Consider the following 15,542-nt stretch of genomic DNA (forward strand, 5'->3'; position numbering starts at 1 on the left):
AAACCCAGCCAAGGACAGTGCTGGGGACAACACTCCTGTCAGTGTTTGATCTTTTCAGTGCCAGACCCTGTAACCACTGAATAATTTAGGAAAGTGTCAGCGTGAAATTTTGGAAAGTGTCAGTGTGAAGGCAGGACACAAAGTCCTTGGCATTCCCAGGGGTGCAGGTGGGACATTGAGAGGACATTTGGGCTCTAACACTGGACAATCCAGCAGCCAACAAAGCTAAACCTTTATTTCTGCTTCTCCACTGAGTGCTGGGGCCTGAGCTTCCCTGCTGCAATGAGAACCCAGGACCTGGCACCACCACATCCCAAAATCCAACTGCTCCCAGCTGCTGGGAGCAGGGTGGGGGTGAGGAGCCTGAGAGGAGGCAGGGGCAGGGCTGAGCCAGTGGGAACAGGGCCAGGAGCAGCAGCAAGGGCAGCAGTGCAGAGGAAGGGGCCTTCCCATTGTCCTGAACAAAGCACCAGATGTGCACCCAGGGTAGGGAAAATCCCACCCTCCCACAGGCAGATCTGCTGTTTGCACTCAGAAGGGCCTCAAGGCTGTCATTAGGAGTGTGTTCTACACCAGCACAGCAAAATCCCTCCTGGAACTCCTGTCATTGATTCAGGACAGCAACTCCTCCTCCTCCTCCTTCCAGAGGGTTCTTCTGACTGACCATACCTGGCCAGCTGCTCCACACCTGCAGGTATCTGGGTCAAGGGGGTTGCTCTTCCTTGTCCCTGATTTATTTTTTGCTTAAAAGCCAGTAAAATCAATCCCATAATGGATGTTTTTTTCCTTTCTTTTCTTCACTTCATCCTTGCTCCTAAGTTAACATTCTTCATTAGTCCTGCTCAGGAACCTGGTAGATAAAGTAGTGCATCTTTTGGGATGCCCCTGCAGTGCTGAGTGTATCCACACAATCCTTTCCACTCAATAATCTCCACATTAAGCTCCAGCCATTCTGTGCTAACTTGTGCCTTAGCTAACACAGGTCTTTGAGAAAGCTTCCAGACTTCATTTTTCTACACTGAGACTGAAAAACCCACACTTTTCCTTTGAATTTGTTCCAAAATGTTGGACCTGTTGGGGTTTTTTTAAACAATGAAGGTGATTAATTTCCAGTTTGAGTTCATCTGGCTCTTGCTTCCAGCCATCCATGGCTTTTCCCCTGCTAAATTCCAGATCCTGCAATGCCCACTCTTTTCTCCTCTGAAGGTATTTATACACTGTCATCAAGTCACCTCTCAACCTCTTTTTTTAATAATGCAAACAGATGGAGGTCTTTTAGTTCTCTCTCCTGTAAAGCTGTTTCTCCAGTCTTTCAATCATTTTTGTAGCTCTTTTCAACACTCTCCAACAGCCTCTCTTAAATGCAGACACCTGAACGGGATGCAAAATTCCTGAATCAGTCTTTCCAGCCCCACACAAAGGTAAAATCCTCTCCCAGCACCTACTCACTGTTTCCCCTCTCATAGATTCAAGAATCTGATTCAGTCTTTTGCCTAAAGAAAAGACAACATCACACATTACCAGGAAGCTTCCACTGAGCTGGTGCTCCACTGCAGCACTGGTTTGACTCCTTAAACAGAACCAAACCAGCCAAAGCAGCCCCTTTGCTAAGAGTGGAGCTCTTTCCTTCCTAAATGTTCCTCCCTGAACTGCTCCAATTTCTCTTGCCACAACAGCATCTTTTGGACTTTTACTGTAAATGCCTGGTTTGCTAAACACTGGGCACTGAACCTGGGAAAAGGGAGATTTTCCTTGCACCAGATGTTATAATTTCCCTGTTTTCTCTTTTTGCCTGTTGCCTGTCATCATCACTCCTGGGTTTTGGTGCTTCAGGCTGCCAGACATCCATCCACAACTGGGCTCAGGTCTGAGGACCCTTGCAGAGCAGAGGATGGGCCCAGCTGGCTCATGCCCAGGTGCCACATGAGCTGACACTGTGACCATGTGGCAGCTCTGGAGAGCAGGGCTGGCAGCCAGGGTGGCCCCAGCCTCGTCCCATTTCCCTGGCCAGGCTTCAAAACACATCAGCACTGATAAAAGGGACAGATTTTCAGCACAGGCACTCAGTGTGGCCAAACTCTTCTGAGCAATGTCACTGCCAACATCACACCCAGAGTTGCTGAGAGCTCAGACGTCTGAAATCACTCCTCCCAGCCTTCTCCTTCCCTGGGTCAGCACTGCAGCTGCTTTCCCATCTGGGAACAGCTGTCTGTCAGCACCCTCTGGGGTGCAGCTTGGTCACTTACAAGCAGTGCTATGGGGCAGTTTTACAGGAATTTAAATAACATGCTGGGAGAAAAAATAAAAGGTTCTGTTAGCAATTCCCTCCTCTTTAACCAGCAGGTGATTTCTCTGTGGGAAATGTGAGAAATCTGTGGAAGATTTCTCTAAATTATTCAGGGGTTACAGGGTGTGGCACTGAAAAGGTGCTGAACTCTTTTGTGGGAGGAAGATCACCAGCCAGGATGGGGTTTTTCCACTGGGAAGTAGCTGAATTTTTGGGAAGCAATGCCTGGGGCTGAACTCGGCGATGGGCAGGGGCAAGCAGAGATGCAGCTGCCGACCACTGCATGTCAGTGTTGCTCCATCCAGCTGTGCAACATCTGCAGCCCGCCAGGGTCACCCTCCCCATCAGTCTCATGGAGCTCCCTCTGAATTCAATGGTAATGAATTCAGCAATAATGCATTCAACAATAATTAATTCAATAATAAATTCAATAATGATCCTCTTGCCTCCTCCCCCATTCCCTCCCAGTTCTGCTGGAGAAGAAATCTGCAATATGGAGCCTGGATTTTCCATTGCCTTGGTAACATGTTGTATCCATCACCTCAAAGAAATATCTGCTAAAGGTGTGAGGGAAAAGGTGAAAAGTGCTGTAGCCACTGGAGGAAACACTGTTCTGGGAACTCACAGGCTTCCCACCTGCAGAATCAGGTCTGGGATTAACCTTGTGGTTTCAGGAAAAAGGAAACAAGAGATAATAATTTTGCTCTGATTTAATGCAATAACAGTTCTGATGATGTCCCATGCAGGTTAGAAGGGGGCTGGATTTATAAAGTGGAAATTCAGAGGTGAACAAAGCTCTTGTTGACTTTGGGGGGAGAGGGAGGTGTTGAATTCAAAGGCTGCAGACGTGTTGGCTTCATGCCTGATCCTACAATCAGCCAGAAAAGCTTGTCCAGGTGTTCCACCAGGAGTGAAGTGAGGCAGTTCCCTCTCCATTCACAAGATCTGGGCTCTGGAAGAGAGGCCATCCTCCAGATCAGCAATGTTTGTCTGTGCTTCATTTCCTCCAGAAATGGAGAGGTGGGAGACTTTGCAGCCTTACAATGAGGATTTATTCGTCAAAGCTCTCAGAGCTAACATTTCCCTAACACCTGCCCCAAAGGGACACCACTGGGGATTGAGGGGAATTGTGACCGTGTTCACAGGGGTTTTCAGACAAGGGAAGAGATGGAGATATGACTCCATGCTTCAGAAGGCTTGATTTATTATTTTATGATATATATTATATTAAAACTATACAAAAAGAATAGAAGGAAAGGTTTCATCAGAAGGCTAGCTAAGAATAGAAAGGAATAATAGCAAAGGTTTGTGGCTCGGACAGAGAGTTTGAGCCAGCTGACTGTGATTGGCCATTAACTACAAACATCTACATCAGACTAATCACAGATGCACCTGTTGCATTCCACAGCAGCAGATAATCATTGTTTACATTTTGTTCCTGAGGCCTCTCAGCTTCTCAGAAGGAAAAAAATCTTAAGGAAAGAATTTTTCATAAAAAGATGTCTGTGACAGGGAATGGCCAGGAGCTACCAGCTAAATAGCATTGGGGGGGGGGGGTTCATATGCAAGTTTAGAGCATATGAAAATATTTATTATTTAGATTAGAGCTTGTTGCACAGCATCATTTGTTGCAGAGGAAGTCCAGCAGCTGGCATGGACATGGCCTGAGAGTGTCCTGATACTCTGAGTCCCACACACACTGCTGGAATAGGGTTAATCAGCACGTTTTTAATTCAAAACCATTTGCTAGAGCAGTATCCACAAAACACTGCTGTGCTCCAGGGAGATGACAGGCCAAACCCTGGCTCACTCCAGCCTGAACCCCACAGGGAGCCATCAAACTGGAGCTGTGAAAGCAGCAGAAATTCGTGACCCTGTTCTGGTCAGCCCAAGAGGCTCCATGACCCGTGAGGGAGGCTCTGGGGCACATTACTCACACCACAAGAATGAGCAGCAGGAAAGGATGAGCTTGTAGGGCTGGACTGCTGAGCCAGAGGCTGAGGCAGAGCTGTGGAGAGCCATGGAGATGCTGAGAGAGCCCCTCAGCACAAGCAGACCTTGTGTACCCAGGGTCTGCATCACCCCAGAGCCTCAGCAGCAGCTGCATGATGGGCAAGGTGGCAGGAAATCAAATCCTGCATTTTCAAATCCTGGAAATCAAACCCTGGGATTGTCATCTTGCAAGGCTCCCTCACCCAGAGTTTCCATGGGCTTGACCTGCTCGAATCCTGCAAGCAGCTCTGCAGTTAGCAGTGGCCCTGAGAGCAAACAGCACATTCCAACCCGGCAGCACCAGAATGTTTTGGAAGCTCAGAACCATATTTTGGCTGCAGCTTGGCTCCCTGAGCTGGGTCTGGCCTTCTCCTCCCCAGCTTTGTACTCCAGGGATGCTTCTGTGCAGCCAAGAGATTTGCTCAGTGGCTGCAGCATAAACTTGGGAACTCTTCCCTCAGCCAGGAGTTATATAAAGTGCATTCCCCAGGATGCATGATTTCTCTCTGCAGTGAATATCCATGGTGATGGTGCCCACAGGCTGTTGCCTGTTCTGCCTGCAAGCAGCAGAAATTCAGCTCTTGGTGCAGGTGCTTGGAAAAGCCACTTCCAGAGCCACCACTTGTTGGCAATGAAGGTGTGGCAAAATGAAAACAGCAAAAGGTCGTGGGCATTTCACAGAAAAATCATGTCAGGGACAGAAAGAGAAACACATTGCTCCCACTGAGTCACAACATCCTCTTCCCAAATTTGTGGGATGAGTTATCTTGAGTTTCTCCAGTTTGAAACAATTAATAAGATCTAATTTTGGAATATAAATCATCATGAAAATAAAAATGTTTTAAGTTATTAAAACCTATTTGACCAAGCAAAAAATATTCCTTCCAGCCTCTTGCAGAGGATTTTGAAAGTTTCCCATGTCTCTCCTGGCTGGAACACAAGTCCTCACCAGATCTCAGATACCCAACTGCTCTGTCCACAGCAGGCACAGAGAAGGTGGATGAGCAGAGCCAACAGTGTTATGCTGAAAAATCTCTGGCTCTGCTACCAAGATTTCACCCCCAGAAAACAGATATCATGAAATTCACCCTGGATATGGGAATCAGTACAGGCCACCTTTAGAATTGTTTTATTCTTCAGAGCTCCCGAGGCACCAATAGATGGGTGGCAGCACTGGCACTGTCCCCTCCCCAAGAACAGCAGCATCCCTCTCAAACTCTCAGGGCAAACAGAAATTCCCCTTTTCTGCAGGAACAGTCTCCTCTGACCCCCTTGCAGTGCATACATTCATTAATTTACCCAGAGCTAGTCTAGCCACACATTTTCTGGGATTCACATTCCCTGACCCTCAGAGAAAGAAAAACCAGTTCTTATCTCATTTACTGTGCCTTGTATTGCTCACAAGTGCAATGCATTGTGGAAGATTGTTTACCTGAAGGGAATTGGTAATTGGATTCTGGTGTGAGTGTTTTGATTCATTGACCAACTGAATCCAGGTGTCAGCTGACAGTCATGAGATTCTCTGCAGTTGAGTTGAGGCTTGTGCAGGTTCAGTTTAGATGTAATATAGAATAATATAGTATAACAAAGTAATTAATTAGCCTTCTGATATCCATGGGGTTCTCCTTATCTTTCCCCTTTTGTTGGGGTTCCCCTGCTCTTACCACAGTGGGAGATGTTTTTCTCCTTGTGATCTCCTGAGCCCTGGAAGCTTTCAGCCCGGCTGAGCCATTTGGATGAGCACAGTGATAAGTTTTGGCATTGAAGAAGAGAGGGTTTTATGGGAATTGAGATTTGTAGGGAATCAAACCCCTTGGACAGTGCCCTGGGGCTGCAGTCCTTGTCCAGGATGAGGCAGCACAGCATCTCCTGGCTGTGCCCAGTGAGCACCAAACATCCCAGCTCCAGGCAGCTCATTCCTGCAGGCTCCTGTCTCAGAGCCCTTCTCTCTCAGACAGCTGTTTACATTTTTGTTTGTGTGAATAATCTCAAATATGAAGGCTTTGCTTTGCTTTTCACCCCATTAAATAATATTAATTACTGTAGGGAGCCAAGCAGCTTGGAGAAAGCGGGGGAAAAAATAAAACCACTCTGGAAAAGCTGCAGGCCTTGCAAGTATTTAAAGGGCCATCTGCAACTCCTCCAAAACTGTACAGACAAATGAGAGCAGCAGTAGCACATATTTATTCTGTAGACATCATGGCAACATTCCTGCTGCTGCCTCAGCCATGAACTAACACCAAAAATGTGAAGCTTGCTGCTCCTCAAGCTGGGAATGCTGCAGAGATATTGGCAGGGCTCAACCTGGGGAAGGAGTCACCTGGATTTTGGGTGCAGTGCCAGCTCTGCCCCTCAGAGCTGCTGCACATCTCCTCCTAGCAGCTTTTCCAACAATATTATGGGCTGGCTGGCCATTGGGAAGATGCTTGACTCAAGCAAACAAACAGTAACCTCAGGTGGGCAGGGATGCAAACACAAACCCAGATTTCCCACTGCCCCATAGACACAAATTCCCTCTCATCAGAATTTAGATACCATCCCCACTTTGCATCTGGACACAAATATTTGTTAGGCATAATAAGGAAAGACTGAAAACCACTTTAACATGTGTACCGAGACAAGCTGCTTAAGAACAATAACAAATAACAATAAGTTTATTAATAATTCATCCCTTTCAAGCAAACATCTCCAGGCAGGCATTCCTGCCTATTGTCTCTCTGATATTAAGCAGAGCTACTGAGGCCTGGCCCTGATTTTTAAGTTGGATTGCAGCCAGCAAAGCTTCCAGGTGGATGATGCTGATTTACAGCCCATCTCCCTTTGCTGCTCCATTTCCACTGCTTTGTTTAGGGGGCTTTGTGTGAATTACCTTCCAGGGCAGTCATAGCTTTTGAAATATGGGAAGGAAACAGCAGCAATTGGAGGGAAACCTAAAGTGAAATTCAGTCATAAATCTTGTCTGTTAATTCCTCTTCCATCCCTTTCTTTCACCAGCCTTGGGAAGTGGTGCCTATGCCAGGCACGCTTTCCACCAGAGATATTATACTGCTATAAATGTCAGACATTTGAAGAACAATCCTAGCTATTAGCATGTAAAAGAGTATTATTTTCTGCAAGTTATTAGGTTCAAAGGCATCTTTGTGCTTGGCAGATTGATGGCTGCAGCTCCAGATCCCAGTACCATTATGGGAGCACTCTGGAGAGACCAGCGTTCTCATTTAGCCCAAACCACAGTCCTCAACAAAAGGAGAAAACTGGGCAGGAAAGTGGTACAAATGTCTTCAATACACTTCTGGTACTCTTTTATGATGTTACTAACTTGTTCTTAGAAAGTTACCTCAACTTACAGAAGTTTTCATCTACTCCTGGACTAAAGTGGTGCTAAAACAAGGGCTCCAGGTGTGCTCTGGCTGGCTGGTGGAGGAGCCTTTCCAGCTGCTTCTCCAGCAGTCAATTGCAGCTGGCTTCCCTGCCAGCCCTCAGAGCAGCTCAGAGTGGGTAACTCAGAGCTGGGGTGTCACTGATGTGCCCAGAGTGTCTTGAACTGGGATTGAAATGTCACTTAGCACACCCTGGAGTGCCACATACAAATAATGCTCAACTCCTCTGGCCCAGCTGCTGCCCAGGGAGCTCAAAGCACTTCTCAGGAAGTGTGAGCCAGAGAGGAGACTCCAGTTCCCTGGCCCAGTAACCCCCCAGGTCTCAGCTCCACTGGCATCTCTTCTTTTTGGCCACCTGGTTGCTCCTGTCCCTTCCTGCAGCCCCGTTCCTCCCCACTTGCCATCTGCATCTTCTCACTCAGCCCACTCAGCAGAGGGAGGGGGATCTGTGGGTGTTGTGCCCACATTTTACATTTCAAATTTGACTGTTGGATGCATGAATTGAAGGTAAAATTCTTGCTGTGCAAAGTGTGCTGGGAAGTATCCCTCATCCAATGCTGGCACTTGGATGTCTCAGGTGGGAGTGGATGGCCTGGGAGAAATCAGAATCACAGACTGGTTTGGTTTGGAAAGGACATTAAAGATCACCTCATTCCACCTCCTGCCATGGGCAGGGACACCTCTCAGTATCCCAGGGTGCTCCAAGCCTCATCCAACCTGGCCTTGAACACTTCCAGGGATCCAGGGGCGGCTGCAGCTTCTTTGGGCATCCTCACAGGGAACAATCTCTTCCTAATATCTCATGTAAACTTACTCTCTTTCAGTCTGAAATCATTCCACCTTGTCTGGTCACTCCACACCCTCTCTCCATCTTTCTTGTAAGCTCCCCTCAGATCCTGGAAGGCCACAATAAGGTGACCTCAATCCTTTTCTTTTCCAGGCTGAACAAACCCAATTCTCTCAGCCTTCACTGACAGGAGAGGTGCTCCATCCCTGCAACCCCCTTGGTGGCTGCCAGCTCTGACCATGCTCCTTTTGGAACCAAATAATTGTGGGGAACGTTACAAGGCTGGGTGTATAGATATAGATATTGATATATATTACATATATAGATAAGTATATTATCTATATTATATACAAATATATATATATTTGTATATAATATTGATATAGAGGTATTGATATATATGATACATATTGATATATATAGATATAGATATAGACATATATTGATATATATAATACATATTTTATATATATACATATACATAGATATATTGATATATTATCTATATTATATATAGAGAGATATTGATATAGATATTGATATATATTATATATATGATATATTGATGTATATATTTATATATATATAGACATATATTGATATATATTTTTATATATATATACATAGATGTGTATATATATATATACATATACATAGATGTATATATACATAGATATATTGATATATATGCAATGGCTGTACGTAGTGATTTACAAAAACATCACATTGGCACAGATGCTATCACAGCAAACATGGGCAGAGCTCAGTTTCAATGTGGGTGGCAGAGCTTGTGCCTGGGAGCATCTGGAGCAGAAAAGAGCAGCAACCCCAGCACCTCCCCAGCAATGGCCTCTGATTTGGAGGGGCAGGACTTGGGGGAAGCCAGCCCAGAGCAGGTGGTTCCAAACTGTGTTAACAACCCTGTTAACAAGCACTGCAGATTAGACCAAACAACAGCTCATCAGCATGCAGCCAAGGGCCACGGAGAGAAAAGAGGAACAAGGAGAAGGAGGGGAGATGAAAAGAAAGCAGAGATGGGAAGTGGTTTTAATAATATTGTTTCCTAATTACAGCACAGCGAGCAGATGCTGTCTGCTTTGACGTTCACAGCTCAGCAAAGAATGTGCCAAAAGCACAGCGGGGAGCTGCTCATACAGGGACACAGGGGCAGCACCTGTGGCAGCAGCAGCGGTGGGGACTGAGTGTCCCACATCTGCCCTGGGGCTCCTGACACCCCAGGTGAGCTATTGCTGCTGCTGCCCAGCACCCTGCGTGTCATGGACATGTTTTCTGAAAAATACTTTTGCTGGGATTTTTCTCCTGAGAAGCTGAGAGGCCTCAGAAACAAAATGTAAACATTGATTATCTGCTGCTGTGGAATGCAACAGGTGCATCTGGGATTGGTCCATGTGAGTTGTTTCTACTTGATGACCAATCACAGGATAATAAAATCACAAGATTTTATTATCATTCCTTTTTTTTCCTTTCTAGCCTGCTGATGGAATCTTTTCTTCTATTCTTTTAGTATAGTTTTAGTATATCATTTTCTTTTAATATAATATATATCATAAAATAATAAATCAGCCTTCTGAAACATGGAGTCAAGATTCTCATCTCTTCCCTCATCCTGGGACCCCTGAAAACACCACCACACCTGCTGGTGTTTCTTTTGAGGCTACAAAATGCAGTTTCAGGGCCACTCCTGACCCTGGTGCACCATTTTGGAGGGAAAGGGTGGCATCATCCTTAAAAGAACTGATCTCTAGGGTGGGGAACTGTGACAGTGTTCACAGGGGTCTTAGGATGAGGGAAGAGACAAGGATCTGACTCCATGTTTCAGAAGGCTGATTTATTATTTTATGATATATATTACATTAAAAGTATACTAAAAGAATAGAAGAAAGGATTTCTTCAGAAGGTTAGCTAAGAATAGAATAGGAAGGAATCATAATGAAGGCTCTGTCTCGGACTCTGTCTGAGCCAGCTGTGATTGGCCATTAATTAGAAATATCCAACATGGGCCAATCAAAGATTTACCTGTTGCATTCCACAGCAGCAGATAACCATCATTTACATTTTGTTCCTGAGGTCTCTCAGCTTCTCAGGAGGAAAAGTCCTAAGGAAAAGATGTCTGTGACAGGAAACAGCACCTGCCCCACCTGGAGTGGAGAGCCATGCTTCTCCAGGAGCTCTGTGCACTGGGAATGGGAACACCCCCCAGGCCCTGCAGAGGCATCCTCCATCCTCCCTGCACATTCTGAACCTGCTGCTCTTCTTGCTGCTTCCTGACACATTTATGATGCAGGCTCAGTATCACTATCCCACTATGAGAAGCCAGAATTAATTACTGCACAGCCCAGCACCACAGCTGGGACTGTGGGGCACATCCCTGGCACTCACTAGTGCCCCACAGCAAATTGGGCACATATGGGGCCAGTATGGACCTTCCCCAGGATACCAGGATGCCCTGGGCCCGTTCCTCTGAACAGTGTGTGCACAGGAAGGTGATTTTTAACTCCTGAAAACCCTCCCTCCAGCCTGGCCTGGCATCTGCAAGCCCCCCAGGCCTGTCAGAGCTGCACATACAAGTGCACAGGATGAGGCACACTGATGCATGTTTTGGTCCCAGGCCAAAATAAACGCTGGCTATAATCACCCTCCCGGGAGAGGCAGACAGAGGAGCCCTTTGTTAGGGACAGCTCGGTGTGTCACGCTTCACTGGGGCCAACAGCACTTCCAGCACGAGCTCAGGCCCCCATCTGCTTGATGTGGGTAAGGTGGGCTGAGGCCAGAAACCAGGCAAAAAGGGAAATCTCAGGACAAGGAAATTTGGATGATGCCCCTTGAGTCAGCTGGCCCATAAAGACTCTAAAAATCTGGCAAGAAGAAGCCTGGCAGGTATGTTGGGCTTGTTGTGGGCTCTGCTGGAGGTAAGGGTTTGTAACAGAGCAGTGTCTTCTGTCCCACTCACGTTTTGAACAGGTGTGATGAAAAGATCCATCTTCAGGATCTGCTGTCTCTCTAGGTTCCTTCAAAACTAGAGGCAGAGGAGCACCAGCATTGGATGAAACCCTATGGCTCTCTGCTAAGCCCAACATGAGCTTTAGTCATCTGTGGAAACTTCTTTATTGATGTGTAAATGTGATGAAATTACTCAGGGGAGGGTCTGTCCTGAGCTGAAGGGGTCAGGACAAACCAGATCCCCTGCACTGACCACATCCCAGTGCAGACTGAGATTCTCCCAGTGAGAAATGGCAGCTGTAACCCAAAGCACCCGAGCCTGAGGGCAGCAAGGAGGTGCTGATGTCCAGATCAGTGTGAGGCACTCCTGCAAGGATGGTTCTCATGGATCCTTCCCTGATCACACCTGATTCTGGGATGCTCTGATGAGCTGCCAGCTCCTGCCACAGCTGCAGCCCATCAGCAAATCAGTGGCTGCAGGTGGCAGCAGAGCCCTGAGCCCGCCCTGGCACAGGTGCTGGTGATCAGGCCAGCCCAGTGGGCACCATCTGCTGCTGGGAGCAGTTTCAGGAGCTGCCTCTGCCCCAGCAAGGGCTGCTCTCCTCTCCAAGGTGTGGATGCAGACCCCCTGGCTGTCCCAGGTAAGGCCCTTGGGGTGAGGTGGGCTCTGTGTGTTGAGGGGATTGCTGTATTCTGGAGTGGACTCTGTGTGCTGCAGGGAATTGTTGAGTTTTGGGGTGCAGGACCCCTGGCTGTCCTAGTAAGGCTGTGCCCTCAGGGTGGGATGGGCTCTGTGTGTTGAGGGGATTGTTGTGTTTTGGGGTGCAGGACCCCTGGCTGTCCTAGTAAGGCTGTGCCCTGAGGGTGAGGTGGATTGTTGTGTTTGAGGGGATGGTTGTGTTTTGGGGTGCAGGCCCCTGGCTGTCCTAGGTAAGGCCCTTGGGGTGAGGTGGGCTCTGTATATTGAGGGGACTGTTGTGCTTTGGGGTTGGACTCTGTGTGCTGCAGGGAATTGTTGAGTTTTGGGGTGCAGGGCCTGTCCCTGGCTGTCCCAGTAAGGCTGTACCCTCAGGGTGGGATGGGCTCTGTGTTGAGGGAATTGTTTGTTTTGGGGTGTAGGCTGCCCCAATAAGGCTGTGCCCTGAGGATGAGCAGCTCTGTGTGCTCATGGGGTTGGTTGTGTTTTGGGGTGTAGGCCCCTGGCTGTCCCAGTAAGTGCCCTTGGGGTGAGGTGGGCTCTGTGTTGAGGGGATGGTTGTGTTTTGGGGTGAGGAATCCTGCTCTCCCCAGTCTCAGGGACAGGTTGTGTTTTGGGGTGTTGGGGTGAGGAATCCTGCTCTCCCCAGTCTCAGGGACAGGTAACTCATCTCCTCTGGTGGCACGCCTGAGTGTGGGGTGCTCAGGAGGTGAGCACTGGCAGGTGACACAGGTGCAGAGGGATTTGTCCCAGCAGCAGCAGGTGGGCTAAGGCAGAGATGGCCCTGAGGCCCATGTGCTTTGCTGCCTTAAAGCCAAAAGAGTGCTTGGGGTGTTTAATCTCTGTGAAAAGGCAGGAAGAGCCTTTCTGGAGCAGGTTCCCAACTCTGCAGCTCATGGGCTCCTGCAGAGTGGTCTCTGGGTCTCTGGGTTTTGCCTCTCCAGAGGCTGCTGAGGCAGGGAGCTGCTCCTGGGGCCAGCACAGAGCCATGTGCACACCCCATGTCCCTGCCTGTGTGGTGGGCTCAGGTCTCCTGGGAGAGCCTTATTGACCTCTAAAAAAACACAAGGAAGGGGCACAAAGCACAGAGGATTGAGGGTGATGGGCCTGCAGCTCCAGCTCTGCAGAGTTCATGTTGTTTCTCCCTGTATGGGTGAGGTTTCTGCTGTTATCAAAGTGGAAATCCAGGTATGCCTCAGTCCTGTGGGAGGAAAAGCAGTGAGCAGTTTATTTTTCCTCTGACACATCACTTATGATCTACAGCCATCTGGCAAAGCAATTCTTAACTCTTTTCCTCTTTAGTTATGAGAGCCAAGGGAGCCAGAGTTATTTGCAGCTGGGATGCCAATTGCTGTTGGCAGCTGCTGCTCATTTGGGGTCCTGCTCCCTCTGCAGCCCTGGGAGGGGAGAGAGGCAGCAGGCAGGGGGTTCAATGATGTTTAAATTCCTAAATCATGGTCTTCAACACCAGAGCTGTGTCTCAAAAATAATGTAACGCTTATGTTGGGCTAGGGGAGAAGAAAAATGAGGGGGGAATGTGGTGTTCTGTGTTGGATGTGGCTGCACATGGCTCTGTTGGATGGAAGTGGTGCATAATGGGCACAGAATATAATTGTCTGCAGCTAAAGGATGTGGGTGGTGCACATGAGGATGGGGCTGGTGCCCCAAAGCTGCCCTGTCCCAGCAGCTGGTGTGAGCAGCAGAGCAGCTTTTGGCAGCCCTGGGTGTGCTGGGCTCCCTGCTGGCTCTGGGGAATGATGAGTTTTGGTTTCTTTCTGCTCATAAAATGCTCTGCTAGCCTAGAAAGGAAACATTAGGGATGTGCAAATCATTAATTACTAATTAGCTGGTAGATTGTTCACAGGATACAGCCAGCACAGAGTGCTGGAATCTGTGCACTCTGAGGGGGCAGGAGGTGCAGCAGTGGGAAATACCTGGGAGAAAAAAAAAAAAACATTTTGGGAGTGTAAAGGGGGAGCAGATGTGCTGGGGGCAATGACAACAAGGTGCTCTTCAGAACAACAGCAGTGAGAAATGGGATCAAAGCCCCTGTCAGGGGCATTCTGGCACCTCTAGGGAAGGTCAGGGAACATTTACAGAGACCCCAGGGCCGCAGCAGAGCCTGTGGGGTGATTAGAGGGGAATTACCCAAAGCTGAGCTGGGGTTTCGGTTTCCCAGGTGTTCTGAGTGCTCCCAATGTGCTGTGTCCCAGCTGTTGCCAGAGTGGGATTTCCTGGTGGTTTTGCTGTCAAACTGGGGTGGAGCTGCTGTGACTGCACTGGTGCCAGTGTGCCCTCACCCAGAAGGGGTTAATGGAGGGCTCAGGCTCACAGGCCCTGCTGGGGACAGGGGCAGCCCATGGATGGAGCACTCTCCTGCCCAGCTGAGGGATTTGCTGCAGATTTGTGGGGTGTTTGTTTGTCCATCCCTGTTTCCCTCTCTGAGCCTGTGTCAGTGGTTTCTGGTGCCACTGAGGGTGTGGCTTCTCTGTCCCCTTCACTGCTCTGCTCTCACTGACATGCAAAGCTTCCCTAGTTTGCTTTATTGATAAAAATCCTTGCTGCTAAAAACTGTCACACAATAAGCTAAATCATCACTAAATTAGTGGTGAAAATATAAGGTTTAGGCATTCCCAAACTTCTTTCTCCCCTTGGCTGTGCTGGCAGAGGGGCTGCCTGGTGAGAGGCTTTACCAACACTAATTATTAGCCCCCTAGCACCTGGCTGGTTGTTGGTAAGGGACAATGAAGAGTCCCAGACAGCAGTGGCATGGCTCCAGTGTGACACTAATCACCTTTCAGGTGGGGTTTTGGCTCTGGTTAAACTCTGTAAGTCCTGAAAATATGTACAAGTGAAACACGAAACGTGGCCAGCTACTGCTTTAAGTCACTTGGCTGCCCTCTGAGGGGCTGAAACAGCAGTGAAAGGTGCTGCAGTGGTGCAGAAAGGGTTAAATATGCCCTTGGGTTGGGGCTCACCTGACCTGAGCCAGCAGAGCCTCCAGCCTGTAGCAGTGATGCAGCTCCTTTGGTGTGAGCGTGGGACAGTGATCGGGGGAGGCTGTCCCTGCCCTGATGATCTGCACTAATGAGAACTTGGCCTCCCTCTGCTCTAGGCTGGGTGGCCCTGCCCCAGCAGGGAGCGGTGCCAGGGGCTCTGAGCATCCTCCTGGCTCTGTGTGAGTGTGGATGGGGGGGACTGGGGGTTTGGGAGTGCTTTCGGGGTCCTGGTGGGTGAGCTGAGCCCTTGGGACACAGGGTGACACGTGGAGGGAGCTGGTGGCCCATGCAGCTGGTGAGAAGCTCATGCCACCCCTTCTGGGGCTGGCAGGGCCCCAGCAGCCCTACCTGCACTTGTTTGGGTTGTTTTCCTTGTGGAATACCAGTTTTCTGTTTTTCCAGTAAGACTCTGACTCTGCAGTGGGTGCAGATCTAGGGA

Source organism: Melospiza georgiana, chromosome 20, assembly GCF_028018845.1.
Source record: "Melospiza georgiana isolate bMelGeo1 chromosome 20, bMelGeo1.pri, whole genome shotgun sequence".
Lineage (NCBI taxonomy): Eukaryota > Metazoa > Chordata > Aves > Passeriformes > Passerellidae > Melospiza > Melospiza georgiana.